This window comes from Rhipicephalus sanguineus, chromosome 1, assembly GCF_013339695.2.
Source record: "Rhipicephalus sanguineus isolate Rsan-2018 chromosome 1, BIME_Rsan_1.4, whole genome shotgun sequence".
NCBI lineage: Eukaryota > Metazoa > Arthropoda > Arachnida > Ixodida > Ixodidae > Rhipicephalus > Rhipicephalus sanguineus.
Genome location: NC_051176.1, coordinates 22,237,106 through 22,256,525, shown reverse-complemented (window position 1 = coordinate 22,256,525; position 19,420 = coordinate 22,237,106). Strand labels below are relative to the sequence as shown.

Here is a 19,420-nt window from a genome sequence, read left to right as displayed (position 1 = left end):
GAACGCGAAGAGGAACGCTACGGGCGTCTTGTCTTCCCTCTAGCCTCGCCGTTAATTCTCACAGGGCGAGCGGGGAACGCAGTCGGCAGGCGTGCGAGAGGGGGGCAGCGTAGGAGTGGAGAGAGGGGGGAGGGGACGCGCATGCGCTGGTGCTCATCGCGGTGTTGCCCAGGAGAATTTCGGCATGTCTAGCCCGCGTTTCAGAGGAAGAGTGGAAAGGGGAGGGGAGAGGGGGAGAGGTGAAGTGGAGAGGGGGAGGGGAGAGGGAAATGGGAAATGGGGAGAAGAGATGAAGGGGAGAGGGGAAGTTGAGAGGGTATGCGCATGCGCAGTAAGGATGATCACGCCGCACACCACCACCACCACCGGATTGAACTCCGCCATAACATACTTCGCATCTAATAAACAATAGCTGTGATGCAGTCTTAAACAACGACAGCCTCCGCGCGCGCTGGGAGTCTGCGTTGCTCAGCTCGGACCTGGAGCAACAACTCTCGGCCGTCCAGCGAGCCGAGGAAGCCGCCAAGGGCCAGCAACCCTTGGCCGAAGCCTAGGCGGTATCCAGGCCCATCCCACCAATTCGCAGGGCAATCAATAAAGTTAATTGATCTGATCTGATCACGCTGTCATGTGACGAAATGTGCATTGAGGCCAAACTTGTTTTCTGTTTATGCTGTTTTCATGCTTGATTTGTTTGTTTTGATCATCCGTCTCGATGTTAATGTGTGCACGTTGGCATGTGGCGCAATGGACACATAATTGTGACCATATGATGAAACAGTTATGGCCATATGATGTGACAGACATCCGCTAAGTGACAACATGTGTTGTGAAGAACATGCATTTTATGGTATTGTCACTTCATTAGTCACATATCAGCACTGGAACTTGCCAGGGTCGCATGTGCATATTTATAGCCTTTAGGAGGTTTATTAGTTATGCAAGGCTATTTTAATCACGTTGATATAAGTCAGTTGAACCTGATGAACCACGTTGTTGAATCACCTGGTTTCTTCCCTCTCATTTTGTTTTTCTATATGTTGCCATAGTGTTTATGATCTGTACGCGGTATTGTCACTCTTGACACAATTTCTGACCAGGTGAAAACGCTGGTATTGTGTCCAGGTCTTCTTTTGTCCTCATTACAAGTACACTGTTAAGTTTTGCCATGAAACAATACAATGTCGCCCAATATTCAGTCCTAAACAGAGCAGCTGTGGTTGAAGCATCTAGCGTCCAACGTGTTTAAATACAAAGTGAACCTCACTAACATTCACAACCATTTACACTATAATGCTAACTTGACTGACATCGAAAACTACGCGAATGGTGGTACACAGGACAGGAGTAACACTGCTGGTGTTGTTTTTCATTTGTTTACCTTCGTGTATTTTTCGCCCTGTGTAGTTTACGTGAAAAGTTCTCAAAGAACTACTTAGCAGCCTCACAATTTTGCATTTGTTTCATATTTTGTTAAAACGTCTGCGATAAGTATAGTGAAGTGTGAGTCCTTGGCAAGAAATTCATTTTTATGGACACAGCCTAATGAACTTCTTTTTTGTATCATTTTCAGGAAGACATTTCTGGCAAAGCCGCAAGGGTTGCTGGCCCCTGCTTGTGTACGAGACAGTGTATTGTGGGACACTCCACTGTGCCTCACTGTACACTATTTCGAACATTTCGTGCATCTTACAGCATTCGGGCAAATACTGGGATTGATGCAGTGTGTTACGCATGTTACTGCGTGCAACCTTTCCAGTAGCATGTGTATTTGAAAATTTCGCATTGTTCAAAATGACACTTAGTGGAACTGGCCTTATTCAGCAAACTTCATCCCAAAATGGAGAATTGGGTGAGTTGATGGGTATTCATAGTTAAAGAAAGTGTGGAAAAAACCCACAACACAGAGAAATGAGAATGAAAGGCACAGGACGATGCGCTACTAGCAACTAAAGTTTAATGCAAACCACAGAAATATATACACACACAGTATGAAAAAACTACAAAATTAAGAATCACGCAGTCGCAGAAAGAGTAAAAACATGTCTATAAAGCCATGTGTATTTATTTCTTGAATGTGTATTTATTTTCTAAAGTGTAGTAATACGGACATTATTGCCGGTGTATTGTACCGGCCACCGGATTTGTGTGATGACTTTGCTGACGAATTTTGTCCACTGCTTACCGATGTGTGTACGCGTTTCCCGAATTCTGTCCTTATTATTTTTGGTGATTTTAACTTCCCAAGTATCAACTGGGATACTCTATCTGTATCAGCAAGTGATAAGGTTGCGCATGCTTTTCTGCAGGCTTGCCTTGATTTTCAACTAACTCAACTTATAACGGAGCCTACGAGATCCACAGGTTCTACCGCCAACATTCTTGACTTGATTTTAACAAATAATCCTGAGGCTTTTTCTAAACTATTTCACCATAGCGGTCTTTATGACCATGATATAATTACTGGCTGTGTTAAGAACTGTGTTCCTGAAAGAAAAACTGTCGAAGCTGATCAGGTGTTACAAGAGGGCTAACTTTGATCAGATGAATCGTGAACTAACTTCCTTTAAAGAACAGTTCTTAGCTGAATGTTCTTTCCGTTCCATCGAAGAGAACTGGACGCTGTCCAAATCCACCCTACTTAACCTTATGCGAGACACCTACCGACTATTTCAATTAGGTGCAGTAAAAGTGCACCTTGGTTCGATGTGCGATTGGAAGGGCCAATAATAAGAAAAAGCGTTTGTATAGGTTGGCCGTTGTTCATAGCATAACAAGTACATGGGAAACGTACAGAGAGAGTGTTAAGAATTATCAATGAATGCTGAAAACCACACGGCGTCAGTTTTACAGCAATGTCTTACCCTCCATGCTCATTCATAACCCTCGTAAATTTTAGAGCGTAACCAAACCCCATTCACGTCCTCAGTTATCCTTAACTAATTCGAGTGGTGATCAACTCGATGACGCCCATGCAGCTGAAGTTTTTAAAAATGCTTTCTCGTCTGTTTTTACACGTGAAGTCCTTCCCACTTCTGTAGTTCTCAGTCCAGCTAATAATTATTGTATGCCTCCGTTTGTCATTTGTGAAGATGGTATTCTTTCGTTATTAACTAACCTAAAGGACTCTACATCTATGGATTCCCTTGGCTTTAATAACAAAATTCTCAAGAATTTATCTTATAGTATTTGTCCAATCATTTGTGCTCTTTTTTCGCAGTCATTATCATGTGGTTCCATCCCTCACGACTGGCGCATAGCCAAAGTTATACCAATCTTCAAATCGGGCATTCGCTCCGATCCTCTTAACTACAGACCCATTTCATTGACTTGCACCTTCTCAATGCTCCTCGAACATGTTATTCACTCACAGATCATTAATTATCTCGAAGATCACAACATCATTTTTAAACAGCAGCCCGGCTTTCGCAAGGGATTTTTTATGACACTCAGCTTGCAGGATTTACTAACGACCTATTTGCTTTCATGGACGTCGGGTTTCAGGTTCACGCCTTGTTTCTCGACTTCTCGAAGGCATTTGATTGTGTCCCTCACCACAGATTACTACTTAAGTTAAGGCATCTCAACATTGGCACCCAGGTTGTAGCATGGATTTAAGACTTCCTTTCCTCTCGCATTCAATTCACTTCCGTTAATGGCTCTAACTCATCAATGGCGCAGGTCTCATCCGGCGTACCTCAAGTGAGCGTGCTAGGCCCTCTGCTCTTTCTAATATTCATCAATGATTTACCTAATGGAATTTCTTCCCAAATTAGATTGTTCGCTGACGACTGCGTTGTGTATCGTGCCATCAAAAGTGACCAGGACCACCGATCCTTGCAATCTGACCTCGAATCCATCAATTCATGGTGTTCATCATGGCTAATGAAGCTAAATCACTCCAAGACCAAACTTGTATCCTTTACACGAAATCCTAACCGCCTCTCGACCACATATACAATTAACCACACGCCCGTCGAGTCAGCTACGTCATACAAATATCAAGGACTTCGCCTCCAATCCGACCTATCCTGGAACTGTCACATCGATCACATTCTTGCAGCTGCTAACCGCTCCCTTGGCATGTTAAAACGTAATCTGCGTCATGCTCCTGCGCATGTGCGAAAACTTGCGTATATATCACTCTAATCCGCCCTAAAATTGAGTACGCTTCAGCCATATGGGACCCGGAACAAGCATATGTCATCGATAACATCGAATCCCTGCAGAACCGTGCTGCTCGTTTCATTTTCTCCGATTACTCTCGCTTCACTAGCGTCACTTGCCTTAAAAGCTCGTGCAGGTCTTCATAACCTTTCCCATCGTCGTAAACTGGCCCGTTTATCTCTTTTTTATAGAATTTATCATCATCCGTTGCTTCATGACGACTTTTTTCAGTCACCCTTAGTCATCTTTCCACGCCGCGATCACCCTCTCAAGATCAAACGCATCACATGCCGTACTTCATCCTTTGCTAATTCGTTCATTCCAAAAACAATCATTAAATGGAACCAGTTGCCTCGAATTATTGCAACAGAAAGCAACATTTCGAAATTTAATGAACTTTTAAAAAATGAAACCAGATTTAGTGTTCTGCTCTGTTCTGCATAACGCTTTTTTTAGTGTGTGTGTATTCTATTATGTTATTCTGTTATTTTGCGTTGCATTTTTAAACATCTCTTTCAATATTTTCAATATGTGTTGTGTTATTGCGTTGCCTTTTTCGTTATACTTAAGCAATTCTTGTTTTATTTGCAATTTTTCATGCTGACAATGCCTCTATTGCGTTGTATCTTTTTTTGCCTACCCCCCTATGTAATACCCTCCCAGTGAGTGCCTTTAGGGGTTTCCTTAAATAAAAAAACACGTGTTAAACTTGAGTTGTCAGTACCGCGTCGTCCTGTCCCCTTCATTTCTATGTTGTTGTGGTTTTGTCTTCGCGCTCTATCTTTAACTATGAACTTAGGTCCTGACTGCTTTATGTATCGGGCACGTGTTATTTTCCTACAGCCGACACGGCATCGCACATGCACAGTGTACATCTACCAAGGTATAAATACGGCGCATGCAATAAAACGTTCTCATTCTTGTTCTGCACCCTGCTGTTGCCTCCGTCATTTATCAGCACGATACATGGTGCCAGAAGTGGCAGCCGTGCGGCCAGCGAAGAAGCGGTGATAGAACTAAGGCCTCCGGAATCCTTGCAGCTGACGGGTAACCTGGCTTCGAACTGGAAACGCTTTAAGCAAAAATTTGACTTGTTTCTCCAGGCGACAGCGTCGAAAGAACGTCCTAGGAAAGGATCTTGTAGTAGCAGATATGCTGTCACGAGCATCCCCATCGATTGGAAATGACAACACTGGGGCAACGGAGGACGTCGACGTTCATGCCGTACAACTCATGGGCGCAATGGTCACCGAAAATACGCGTCGCAAACTAGCCAACGCATCTGCTCAGGACGACTACTTAAATGCGGTCATCGGCAAGGTAACCTCTGGCGAAGAGGTACAAGGTGAATTAAAACCATTTTCCGCGGACCTGACAGTCTTGAATGGAGTTTTGTTGAAGGGCAGCAAGGTCGTGGTACCGAGAAGCATGCGACGCGAAATCCTAGACAGAGTTCACGCCGGACATCTCCGTTTGCGCAAGTGCAAAGAAAGAGCCAGAAGCCTGATTTTTTGGCCAGGACTTAACAGTGACATAACTCAGCTTATTCAGAGCTGTCCCACTTGCAAGAAATACGCCTACAAGCAACCGCAAGAGCTTCTTCTGTTGCGCAAAACTCCAGCATGCCCATGGTATAGGGTTGGTGCTGACATATTTCGGTATGCCGGGCGATTGTATGTCGTTGTGTTTGATGTTGTTTCAAATTTCCCAGAGGTCGAGCGACTGCGTAACACAACGGCAAGGACCACAGTAGAGGCTCTCAGTGATATCTTTTCCCGCCAAGGAGTTCCGGTTGAAGTGTGCACGGACAACGGCCCACAATTCGCCAGTTACGAATTCGCGCTCTTCGCGAAACAGAACGACTTCGTACACGTCACATCAAGCCCGGGCTACCCCGAATCCGACGGACTGGCGGAGAAAGGCGTCCAAGTAGTCAAGCGTGTCCTGAAAAAATGCGCCGACTCAAGGAGGGACTTTTGGTTAGGTCTGTTGGCCTATCGATGACCACCTTTAGAAGATGGACGATCACCAGCTGAGTTACTGCAAGGCAGGCGCCTCAAAGTAACATTCCGGATTTTAACGAAGCCACTAAAACGGAAGTGAGAAAGCACCAGCAACAAAAGGAAGGACGACCGATTCCACCTTTGACGTAAGGCACCGTAGTTCGAATACGGGACAATGCGTGGTCGCGTATGGGCAGGATTGTCAACACAGCTGGCCCGAGGTCTTACATCGTGCAAACAGGGCCCCACAACGTGCTCAGGCGCAACCGAAGTCACCTACATTGCACAAGTGAGGACTATAGTCCTGAGTCAAGTGACGAAGAATATAGCGCGCCTTCTATGCCATCTTGTCCACCTGCGACTGCCTGCAGAGTGCCTACAGAGTTGTCAGCCTCCAGTGATGAGACAGCCTCCAGTGGCTCTAAAGATTTGGCACAGCAGGCCTGCATGCTACCTCGTCATGAGCAGTCTCCAGTCATCCAGTCCCAACTGCGCCAACTGCAGCAGCGCATGCCTGCGCATCGAATCCAGCTCCGAGAAGGTCAACACGCTCAATCAAGCCACCTCAGCGCCTTGCGTACGATGCAGAATTTCAGCAAATAGCATAAACTCTTTTGTGTAAAACTTTTGTACCGGCAGAAGGATGTATCGGGCACGTGTTATTTCCCTACAGCCGACACGGCATCGCACATGCGCAGTGTACATCTACCAAGGTATAAATACGGCGCATGCAATAAAACATTCTCATTCTTGTTCTGCACCCTGCTGTTGCCTCCGTCATTTATCAGCACGATACACTTTACAGCCTCTATACGTGCATGGTGAAATTTTATTCAACTTCATGGCATATCAACTTATAGGCTCCAATTTTCCAAGCCATCAGCCACTATTTATACGAATTTTTAATTTTCAGCATGTGATTGCCTTATTTCAAGTTGACCTTGTAGCCGTAATGCTGGGCTTAATTTTCAATGTGGTAATTATGCCAAAGTGGTAAAGTGGGCATGTTGGTATTCCATGCTTAAGAGGGGTAGAAGCGCACTGAAGACGAACACACAATGAAGGCACACACACGCACACAAATATGTGCAGCGCTATGTGTGTGTGCCTTCATTGTGTGTTCGTCTTCAGTGCGCTTCTACCCCTCTTAAGCATGGTAATTATGCATAAGCCATGAAGTGAGGTATTAAAGATGAAGAACTTTATGTTGCAGATGGCACTAGCTGGCATGGATATATTGTAATCATAGATATACTAATTATGCATAATTGAACATTGGTACATTGTAGCCATGTAATAACGCCGACAAGATCCCAAGCATAATTCCAGAAATTTACGTTAGTTTTCACATATCTGTGAGTAAATATGTGCAGCAATATATGAAGGCAGCGTTGCCATTTTGTGGGCATTGCTGAATGCTTTTATAAATCGTGGTAAGCGGATCTACTCAATCCTACAAAGACTGCATTCATACTTTTTCACTCTGAAAGACGGGAAATCTTAGTGCATAATGACATAATCTATAACAACTGTTTCATACAGCATGCGGATCACACACAATTCCTGGGATTTGTCATAGATTCCCACCTAAAATTTCATTTACACGCACGAAACGTAGTTCAGAAAGCCTCATACTGATTGCATGTTATTTGTAAATGTAGACACTTTTTTTTTCAAGAGAAATACTAATTAAGCTTATTATGCATTCATTCATGCACACATAAACTACTGAATTGCTATATGGGGTTGCACGTACCAATGTCACCTTAAACCCGTAAAAATTATCCAGAAAAGAGCTAGTCGCATAATAATGCCTAATGATATTCATGTCAGAGGTGATGACTTGTTCCAAAATACTAATGTGTTTAGTCTCCTCCATTTAGTTATTTACAATATTGCTTCTATAATATACAGGATATTTCACGGTAATCTCACCTTACTGTCAGTTTTCCTTCGTCTGTCACCCCGAATTAACGAGTGTGTTTCATGCTACAGACTTTTAATACCTAAGATAAACACTAATTACGGCCGTGAAACTTTGGAATTTAGGGTAAGTACAATTTGGAATAGCCTTACTACTAATCTAAAGACAGCCCCGTCTCTTCACTCTTTCCAACCACAACTAAAAAATTCGCTTCATGTCATTTCAGAATCCAATAGTAATTTGTAGTCATTATTTTCAGATATGTTCTCATTCGCACTTATACATACTACAGAATGAATTCCTGTTGCTTTAATTACATCGCATTATCGTGTCAGTCAGGTTTTTATTCTTTAGTAACGGTGACCATTGCCTATGAAACCACATTCTGTCTTGATATCTGTTTTCTTGTGTTTTTGATAAATAAATATTCCCTTCTCATGCTGTTGCCATTTAGAGTTTTTGATGTTATGATGCCGTTAGGGACCCTTTAACAATTTTGTTGGGTCCGTAAAAGTGTAAATACATGTACCACAAAAATAATGAAATAAACTTCACACTTCAAACTTCAAACAATCAATTTTAGGCTTTTCTGCAGGAAACTCAACAGTATGATCATGCGCGAAATGTTTTCATGTCATAGTGCAAACTAATGCAACAAAAAAACTGGAACATGCCTGCCTATCTGCATAGCTACATATTTCTCAAAAGTAAAGCTAGCCTTATTGTACTAATTTAGTTACCTTCATGTGTAGGCTGACACTAAGTTCCTTGTGCATCTCATTTAGATTGTGCTTAGATGCTGACACTGTGAAGTCCACATGTGAGTAGGCATTATGAGGAGGTTTTACACACTACTTTCATGTTGCTGCTGCTGTGAATTATATATAGTGATTGGGCTCTACTGAATATGTTGCTCCACGTGTTCAGTATTGGGTGCAGATTCTGTACACAAAGGTGGAAACATACATATGCTCACACTGACATGAGCACTGCTGCTGTTTTGATTCCAATAAAATAGTGCAAACACTGTTTCTTGTATCAGTTGAGGTATGACTATTTGTCGTGAATGCAAATGGAAAAAATTAACTTCTGCATGTAATACAAATTGGTGAAACACTGCTTGCTCAATGTAACGGCTACTGTTTCAATACCAATCAAGTAGAACAGATGATTCACGCGTTAGAACACATTGTGGGGTTATGAAAGAGAGATAGGTGACAGGCAGTTAGGCAACAAGTCATCACTGTGTTCTAGCGTGGATTGGATGATGTTATATCAATCGTAGCAGAATTGAAGGCGCCTCTTGTATAAGTGAAATTCTTCAACATAATGTGCAGGTGGACGAGGGAGTACACCTACGACCGAGTTTTTGCAGTTTTGTGCCTATTTGCTATAGTCCTCGCGTTTCTGTGTTCTGTATGAAAAATTCTGAATTGCGAACAAGCCAACCTGCCTACTGCTGTATATATAATATACTAGCAATTCAAACGAACCATTATTTTCTGATGAACAGCTGTTTTATCGAGGAGGACTGTAATACGTATTTTTTATTTTTTAGTTCTGCGTCATCTGTGCAAGGGGAGTACCAAGTACACATGGACGTTCACAAGGAAGAAGCGCAAGAGCATTAACTTTTTTACTTTGCGGGAGACAGTCACTGGTAAATTTGTGGATGTTGTACTTGAGCAACGTTACTAGATTAGCTTGACATCGGGGCACGCTTTTGGCACTCGCTTTAATGTGGTGGCGTGATGCTTAACAATAACGGTTAATTAGTAAGATAGCAGGTAGTCTCCGACTATGGAAGCTACTAAATACAAAAATTACACCATCTCCCGCTAAAGGGGACCATGAGGCGATGCGAAGCCGGAGCACTTGCACGATTGCGTTCCGTTGGCGTTCGTTGGGCATGCTACCGACCTCGCGTCGTGGAACGCGAAGAGGGACGCCACGCGCGTCGTATCTTCCATCTAGCCTGGCCGTTAATTCTCACAGGGCGAGCGGGGAACGCGGTCGACAGGCGGGCGAGAGGGGGCAGCGTAGGAGAGGAGAGAGAAGGGGAGGGGACGCGCATGCGCTCGAGCTCATCGCGGCGTTGCGCAGGAGAGAATTTCGGCATGTCTAGCCCGCGTTTCAGAGGAAGAGTGGAAAGGGGGAGGGGAGAGGGGGAGGGGAGAGGGAAAGTGGAGAGGGAATGTGGAGAGGGAAAGTGGGAGGGAACGTGGAGAGAGAAAGTGGAGAGGGGATGGGGAGAGGGAAAGTGGAGAGAGAAAGTGGGGAGGGGTAGGGGAGAGGGTGAGTGGAGAGGAGGTGTGTGGAGATGGTATGCGCATGCGCAGTAAGGGTGGTCACGCCGCACACCACCACCACCACCACCGCCGGATTGAGCTCGACCTTAAGATACTTCGCATCTAAAATATCAGTTATGCAGAACTGCCACGCTAAAGCGCGAATGGCAAATAAGAGCTAATTCCGGTAATAGATTATCGTTCAGCTGCTCAGAAGGCGCTGCTGCCCCTGCGTGCAGCGCTACAGTTGGCGCGCTTAAATGTCGGCGCGTTACAATATCCTTGTAACTGTGGCGTCTGCGTGTGTAACTTTTATTTGTTAGGGGAGGGGCAGCCGCGAGCGCGCCGACGGTCGAAGAGAACGATGGACACGGGCATGCTCGCCGCTCGCGCTCAGTGGCCGTTGACAGCACTCGGAGGCTGAGGACGGAAGATGATACTACAGAGATCCCCTCCTAACCTTTCATGAAATTTGCAATCAATTGGAACGGCGGAAGTTTCCCCTCCCGCATCCACATCTAAACAGAGCTCAGTCTATCACATTATGCCTGTTACAGATGGAGGCATACGCTTGTCCTCTTAAATGTTCTAAATACATGGACGGCATAGAGCCGGGCTGCCCTCGCTGCGGTAACCCGCGTTGCACTTTACAACGCATCCTGCACTGCGCGAGAGCCCAAGGTCTCCCTCTACGGAGGAGGACTGGCGATATCTTCTGACTAGCGACGAGAAAGAAGACCAGCTAAGGGCTATCCAGAGAGCTCATGACATGGCCGAGGAGATGCATCTCCCCGTCCCGTCGTTGGTGCAGCCCGTGGATGTCGCCCCCTAATGGGGGTTTGAGCGTCGTCTCCGGATCAAAATCAAGTTCTTTGCCTACCTGCCTGAGTCGCGGCCGAGCCTTGGAAAGATAAAGACGTATTTCTCAGTGTCTCGTCCTCGTCTCTGAGGGGTTCTGCGCGGCGGCTGGCCCAGACCCGTACAATGCAAACGCAGGCAGTCTTAGAACAGCTAAGGACACGCTGCTGCCACTGGACGCGTGCTGCTCGCGACAGAAATGACTAAAATTGCCCATGCATAAGCTCATGGAATGCACATACGGTCGGCCAACTGAAGATACCCTTGTCACTCTGGTATCCACAAATTTCGGGCGAACGAAGCATTGTCGATATGTGGAGAAACAGTCAAGAGGGCGCACGTTTATCATTTTTATAACAGCACGACACGACGAACCGAAGAATTCGGGGTCGAGTGTGTTCACTTCGGCCTGCATGCCGGTACACAAATTATGTAGTGTCCTTACATAAGCTTAAGCACAGGCCTATGGTTGTTCTTTGAAGACGACTGGAAGAAAAAGTACTCTCAGTGAGTGGAGAGGGGAATTCAGGTTGTATTATTTCGACCTTACCGCGGAATCCATCTTCGGGATATCATTGACGGGAAGTGTATTATCGAAAGGTTAAATGATTGTGTGCATTCTCTGTAAAAAGAATAATAGTGTAAAAACCCTCAGCTATAATCCAACCTTCATGGTTCACGAGGGGCCGCTCTCGTACTGTTAATTAAGAACCTGCTTGCAACTCTATCTGCGCGCGCACTGTTCAAGTCAGCACGAGATCCGCGGTGTTAGAACTCAACGCCACACACAATGTTTGTAAGATTTGAGGCCAGTTATGACAATCAAAACTAATCGAAACAAGCGAGGCACAAGTGGCTGCGATGCCGAAAAGGCAGTGTGGCCAAATTTAGGTTACGCTCGAACGTGCGCGGGTGCGCTGAGTTCAGCAGACGACAGTTGGCCTCTACCGGAAGTGAATCATCTCTTTGAAAACTTAAACAAAGTTTATCCATATTTCAGTCTGTTTATTCAACTACAATAACTACTGTACACAGTGTCAACGGGAACAAGCGCATCTGATTCCCAACACCGCTCTTGATTTATGTCGGCTATTGGCCAGTACAGATGCTATGTCTCTTTCGACGCGGAAAAACAGATACGTGACGTCAACTGACAGGCGCCACGCCCACCGCCGAGACTGAGAACCGCACTCCGTTGCAAAAGAGGGCGCCTGAGAAAAGAGCAACTCGCGCTCCGCTTGTGGCCTTTACGCGGCGCGCACGACTGCAATATTTGGCTGAGGAGCTCATAGCCGTGTCAGCTTTCCGCAGGATGTGTTTTTTTAACAAGCCCAAGGGGTGCTTCATGTCCCCTTTAACGAGTGGCTTTAAATAAGAATCATGCGCGTGAACCCATGATTTTATGCAGTATGATAACTGACTATGGAAAAGAGCAAAATAAATCGTCCTTAATGTTCGTACATCGAAAAGTTTTGTACATTAAAATAGAACAAAGCAAACACTGCTGAGCTTTTTACATAGCGACTCAATATGTATTTTCCGATTTAAATACTATAGTTTTTAATAGATGCGCAGAAGGAGAAGAAAGATAAAAGAAAGGCAGGGAGGTCAACCAGGGCTGAGCCCAGTAGGCTACCCTGCACTGGGGAATGAAAGTTGGAGAAAAAAATCACTGCTTCCACCGACGTACGTAACAGCAGTGTTCACCACAGACGCTGAAGCACTCTCACGGACTAAATTAGAGCAGCGTGTTCGTTGCTTTATGCAACTTGTATGCGCGGTCCCATGCACCGAAAATCTTTTCACGGGTCAAGGCATGATGCTGATGTCAGTGTCCTGAAGTAATGGATTTCTGAAAGCATGCGAGAACTCGAGTGATGGCATCCAGCAGTTGCAATGCGCTTCGAGCTACCGGTGTCTGCATCTTGCTCAGGAGCACACGAAGAGCACTCACTAGAGCACTAATCGGGGCTACGAATTGTCTGTCTTCATTTGTCAGTTTGCAAGGCACAGACGAAATGTCACTTACTGTCCGAGTCTGATTCTGCTCTTACCGGCATCTCTTGGGCTGCCATGTCTTCAGTGGAAATTGATGGTGGTGTTCAGTATTTTAGCGGCTTTATAATTATTGCCGCCTCGAAATGTATTTGTAAATCAAGCGGTGCGGCATGCAAACGTCGTGTTCCTTAGCGGAACGACGACTGCCGTAAAGCATTAAGAAACAGAACAAACGTGGCGTCTATTGTGCAACTCCCCTTGCGCCACTCGTCCACCTACCTTGCACCTGCCCTTGGACCCAAGGGCTGTTGACGACGCATGCCTGCTGATGCCATCACTCCGTAGTTTTATTATGACGACCACTTATCATTGATCCTCACTGCACACATGTCACGTCACTCTCACAATTTTAATACTTGTATGCTTTACCCGCCTTCAGCGCGAAAAATTTTAGGCCCCTATGGAGCCACTTAACATCACCATTGTTCACACCTGTTATCTTGTCCTCGCGCTCTTTGGCCGTCAATGGCCCATGCGCCATAAAACACCACATATCACGAGGGCCTACTTTATGGATAGGTTTACCAACAGGTGAACCTTCACACATATATATATATATATATATATATATATATATATATATATATATATATATATATATATATATATATATATATATGTATATATATATATATATATATCGGCGGTGAGAGAGCCAGGCATTCAACAGTGGGACTATCTCTTGGTGCGAGGCGCGAGCGCTGATCGCGAGCTGTGGTTGCAAAGCCCATGCCACCAATCACAACTTGGAGGATGACCAGAATGGAACTTTGCAATTGGGCACGAAATGCGGCGCGTTGAAATATTCTTACGTGACAACTGCGCCATCGAAAATGAAGCTGGAGACATTCATATGATGAAGATCTTCGGTGTTCCCAGAGAACATTCGGGTGATCGTCTTCTCCTGAGCACTCAGCACACAGCCATCTTCACCGCTGGAAAACCGGCTACCAAACGTACGGCACTGAAAACCTTGGCAAGCGTTTTCCATTCACTGGTTTACCTCACTCCATTCATTATAAAGGCGAAGATGGTGTTCCAAAATCTATGAAAAAATAATCTTGCCTGGGATGCCAGTATCACTGACAATTGGGCGAGTTGGTACAGATGCATGGCTTCAGAACGGCGCAACAAGGAAGACGAAAATACGAAAGATCACACGAACACGGCGCTTGTGTTCGTGTGATCTTTCGTATTTTCGTCTTCCTTGCTGCGCCGTTCTGAAGCCATGCCAGTATGCCGGAAGATGAACAGGCCTCATTGAATATTTCCTGCGCCGACTTCTCCGACACCTCGGTCACACAATCCCCGGTATATATTCCCACGAGACAACATTGATCCCTTTTCATTTGAGCTGTACATCTTCGCATATGCAAGTCACAGAGCATACCGTGTACGTACGAGTGAACTCGCCACCCGACACATGCTTCGCACGACACTTCATCAGAAAGGGCTGACTTGCTCCCTGGAAGATGGTATCGCTTCCTCGCCCGGAGTTCCTGGCATGCATCATCACGGTGCGGCTTATACGCTACGTTGAAAGGGTCCCTTTTCTCCAGCACGCTGCTGTTTTCTTTTGGACAGACTCGTGTGTGGCGCTAAACTGGATAATGAGTTCAGCGGTCAAATTGGAACCATTTGTACTACAACGTGTAACCGAAATCCAGCAGCATACCAAACCCTCCCTAGAGTTTCACTGTAACAGCAAGAAAAATCCCGCCGATGTTATAACTCAAGGACTATCACTCTCTGACCTTACCAAACCATCCAAGTGATGGCATGCCCCAGCCTGGCTCTCTGACAACACCAGAGTTTTCGAATGTATATACATCAACCAATCTAACACAAATATACTGTTAACCGCGCCGGAGCAACCGAATAATGATCAAAGATTGTCCACATGATCAACGTCTCTCTGTTCTTCCGCCAGTAGTGCTCGCGAAAACATCGTGCCCTGGAAAACTACAGCTCTCTAACAAGACTGTCGAGAGTAACGGCAAGGATCCAGCGTTTCAGCCGCAACGCTAGACTCTTCCCATCAGCATCTGGACCTCTTACAACGGAAGAATTATTTCAAGCTCACCATTACTGGTTGCACATATTGCAGGAAGACTGCTTCCCGATCAAAGTTCATGCGCTCAAGAAAGGCCGGCCGTTACCTCCAACATCCCCCGTGCTTCGTTTGTGCCCGTTTGTGGATGCGGATGGCCTAATTCGCGTAGGTCGGCGACTGCAAGAGCTCCATGCTGAACAGGATATTCGTCGCCCCATTTTACTATCAAGCGACCATAAGCTCACCAGCAGCACATTTGCGTACGATCCACGGTGGTGCTGAAGCAACATTCACGGAGCTTCGAGAGCGTTTCTCGTTATTAAGAGGTCGCCAAACAGTGAAGAGGATCATTGTTTACTCTAGAATATGGAAACGATGGAAAACAACACTGGAGAGAGCACCAATGGCCCAACTTCCACGCGGAAGAATTACGGAACGCGTCCACAGCAGTCAAGTCCAACGACCCATTCATGGTTGTTTCACTTGACTACTGCGGGCCGCTGTACGCAAAGTCAACAAGCAGTTCAACAAAGGCTTACATACTTCTGTTTTCGTGTGCCGTAACACGTGCCGTTCACATTGAGCTCACGTCGGACATGACCACCGCCACGACTTTCCTTCGTTTCGTGGCACGCCGAGGAGTACCCTCAATAGTGTACTCTGACGGCGCCCAGATTTTCCGAACTTGTGCTAGGTCATTTGGATCTGCGCTACCTGCTCCTCGAGAGTACGTCGCGGAGATCAGGATACAATGGAAGTTTATCGCAGAACGAACTCCGTGGTGGGGCGGATGGTGGGAGCGCATCATTCGTACGACAAAAGGCGCTCTCAAGAAGTCGCTTGGACGCTGCAGTCTTAATATGGAAGGCCTCACAACGATACTGTGTGATATTGAAGCAGTGATCAACAGCAGACCGCTAACCCATCTCGACAGGGAGCCTAACGAGCTACAGCCCATGACACCATCGCATTTCTGGCTGGTTAAGGCAGAATATCTGCACATCAGAGCCTCGTACCTCGGTTCATATGCAACGAAAATCTCGTCATCGCCAGCGTGTGTAACAGCCGAACTTCGGAAGAGATCGAAACAAGCGTACGTGCTATTGCTGCGGTCAGCACACAATCGCCCGACATGCCCGGCAACAAAACTGCGAGTTGGTGATATAGTGCTCTTGCAAGAAGACACTGCACCGGCAAAATCATAGAAATTGGGCAGAGTGCTTGAGTTGAGTCAGGGAGAGACAACGCAGTGCGCACTCGCTCCATCCGTCTTGCGAATGGTTCCGTAGTGAACTGCCCGGTACAAAGGCTCTGCGCGCTCGAAGCCTCTGATCCAACTTGGCCCACCCCGGATGATGTAGAAAAATAAGCCAGAACGGAGCAACAAGAACGTGTGGCACCCGAGGAGAAAACCGACGTTGGAGTGAGCTCGTGAAAGGACTGAGGGTTTCGTCATGATTGTAGATTAAAGAACCCTCCCTCTTCTACTGCTTGGGAGCCAGTCATTTCACAGTAGAGCGAGCCATTTTAGAAATGCGTATCAACCATACCTGTTGTGCCACGACAAATTCATGTCTGAGAACTGGATATTTCCCGCTACCGGGCCTAAAAAGAATGCTTATGATGGTGCGGGTAGACCTTTTAAACAACAAGCTTTCTTAGACAACCAAGAAACCTGAGGTCCGCAAGCGCCGCCTCCATTCATCGGGGAATGGGATGGTTTAATAGCAAATGCTGCAATATGGCCCAGTCGCATGCGCCTGCTGCAACCACCTACGGGACACTAGCGTTGGATAGCTGGCGCACCGAAAAAGGGCGCCGGGCGGTGAGACGCGGCCTAACTCAGCCGCCCGCCCGGACGACCGGCCGCAGTGTACCGCTGCGAGCGCCGTGCCCGTGCTTGTCTTCGGCACAAGCAGCTCGATCAGCCACGGCGCCAGTCTTAGTGCGCTGTGGTTTTGAAAAAATGACTTTGGCTGAAGGCTACTTTCCAAGAAAACACTCGAAAACGGAGAGGAGCTCTGCAAAACGGACTACGTGTATGCGTGCGGCTTCGAAGAGACGGTGCTGTGCCAGGATAGCGACTCCCAGTCATAATTTTCTTGCTGCGTGCTGGCATTTGTGTCAAGCTACTGCAGGCTGACAAGCCTCCATTGGTAAGTCCGTGCTACGCCGATGCGTGCTTCCCACTGCTGCAGTAAGAAAAAACGGGCACGGGGGAGCTGAGTCAGTTTTTCTCTGAGGCTTTGCCAGTCCGCGGTATGCATGCACGCCAACGTTGACCAAGCAAACCACCGTGGTAGCATAGCCCGTAGGTTGTCGCTCAGCTAAGCTCGGAGGTGCGGGATAGATTCCCGGCCATTTCGATGGGGGCAAAATGCAAAGAACAAGCGTATACTTACACTCATGTGCGCAATGAAGAACCACAGGCGCTCAAAATTAATCCAGAGTCCCACACTACGGCACCCCCATAATCATACCTTGTTTGGCAGGTAAAACTTAACCAATTACTGAGGTTGATCAAACATCGAAATTCTAAGCAGATACACCTTGCTAAACTGCGCGAAAAGACCAGAACACAAGCAAGAAAACACAAGAGAACACCACAAGCGCAGGCTCTGTATTCTCTGTGCTTTCTTGCTTGTGTCCTGGTCTTTTCGCGCAGTTTAACAACGCTTACAGCAATGAACCAACTAGCCCGCCAGAACATATCACTGAAGCAGATGCAGGCAAGCGAAAAAAGTAAAACAACACTTTAGGCGAATTAAACGGCGATTAAAAATGCAAGACATTCGACACTTCTCTAGCAAGGCCAATTCCGATGTCACTTCACCACGTCATCCATTGACGATGGAAACTTACCACATCGGCTGACTCCAGAAAGCTAAGTCTCGAGTAGCCCGCTGCTTTATTCGTAACGTGAACCCTGTCTGAAGCACGAACTAAGTCAAACAGAGGCATCTCAGCATCGAGTATGCACCGCTGCGTATTTTTATGTAGCAGCTCAGTGGCAAACGTGCCCCCGCACAAATCTCGTAGACAAGGAAGCTTTCTTTCTGTTTTGCAAATATGTAGGCTACTTGGCTATCGTATCGTTCAGTTCATGCGGTGGCATTTCAAAAGTGGCTTGGAGGTGGTGGTCAGATGAAAGAATTATCACATATGCCGTATGCTGCATAATATTCCCGACAAGACGCCGCTTAAGTTCTGCTGTTTGACCCTGGTTAATCTAGTAGACACGCGAAATTCACTTTGGCAATCAGCCCGACGCTACTGGACTGGTCGGCAACAGCCGAACGTACTCTGCTCGCCTGACTGCTTGGAACTAACGCCGCCTCTGTTCTTATTCAAATGGTTTTGAAGGAAAAACGTAGAATGATGCATCATCCCTCATTTTTACTTAGTTCTACTTAGTTGTGGCACTTGAAGGCACAACAGCCTCCTTTCGTTTTCCTTCGGTGTTTGATATCGCTTCTTCTAGTTGCCACTCTCGACCGTGGGAGGGGCTGAGATGTGCGCGCTTTGACCGCCAGGGTGGCACTGCATTCACCGTGAAAACTCCAGCGCTGTTTGCCTATAGTAGCACCGTCAGCGGATACCTGCTGTGGAGTGGAATTCAGTGCCGTGGATGCCGGGTTTTTCAATAGTGACAGGTTTGTACGTGTGCGCACTATCAGCAAGCGGACATGGGCTGCCCTATGCGACAAGTGCCGCTGGTCAGATGACGGTGGTGAAACCATTTCAAGTGCCATGCGCAAAACGCAGGCAGTAAATTTGATCAAGGTCCACATGTAATGTCGAGTTTGTTCTCTCATGCGCAGGAAACTATGCAGGAACTAACTCCACTGCAATTAACCCAATAATGAACTCAGATAAACGATGCATTCTTTAGCGTAGCCAGAAATATTTTTCGGGGGGCGGGGAGGGGGTTCAACCATACTTGCTATAAGTTCGTGCGTGCGTTTGTATGTGTGCGTGTATAGATACACATGCCAAACTGAAAAATTTGTGGGGGGGTATGAACACCCCAACGCCCCCACCCCCCTCTTCCCTGGCTACGCCACTGCTT

General features: G+C 46.4%; 1 protein-coding gene across 1 annotated transcript in view; it reads left to right on the top strand.

Annotated features, from left to right (window-relative positions):
* The window catches only part of LOC119397698 (tachykinin-like peptides receptor 86C), a 907,940-nt gene that overhangs the window by 536,140 nt on the left and 352,380 nt on the right, over positions 1–19,420 (top strand). The gene's annotated exons all lie outside the window — the stretch shown is intronic.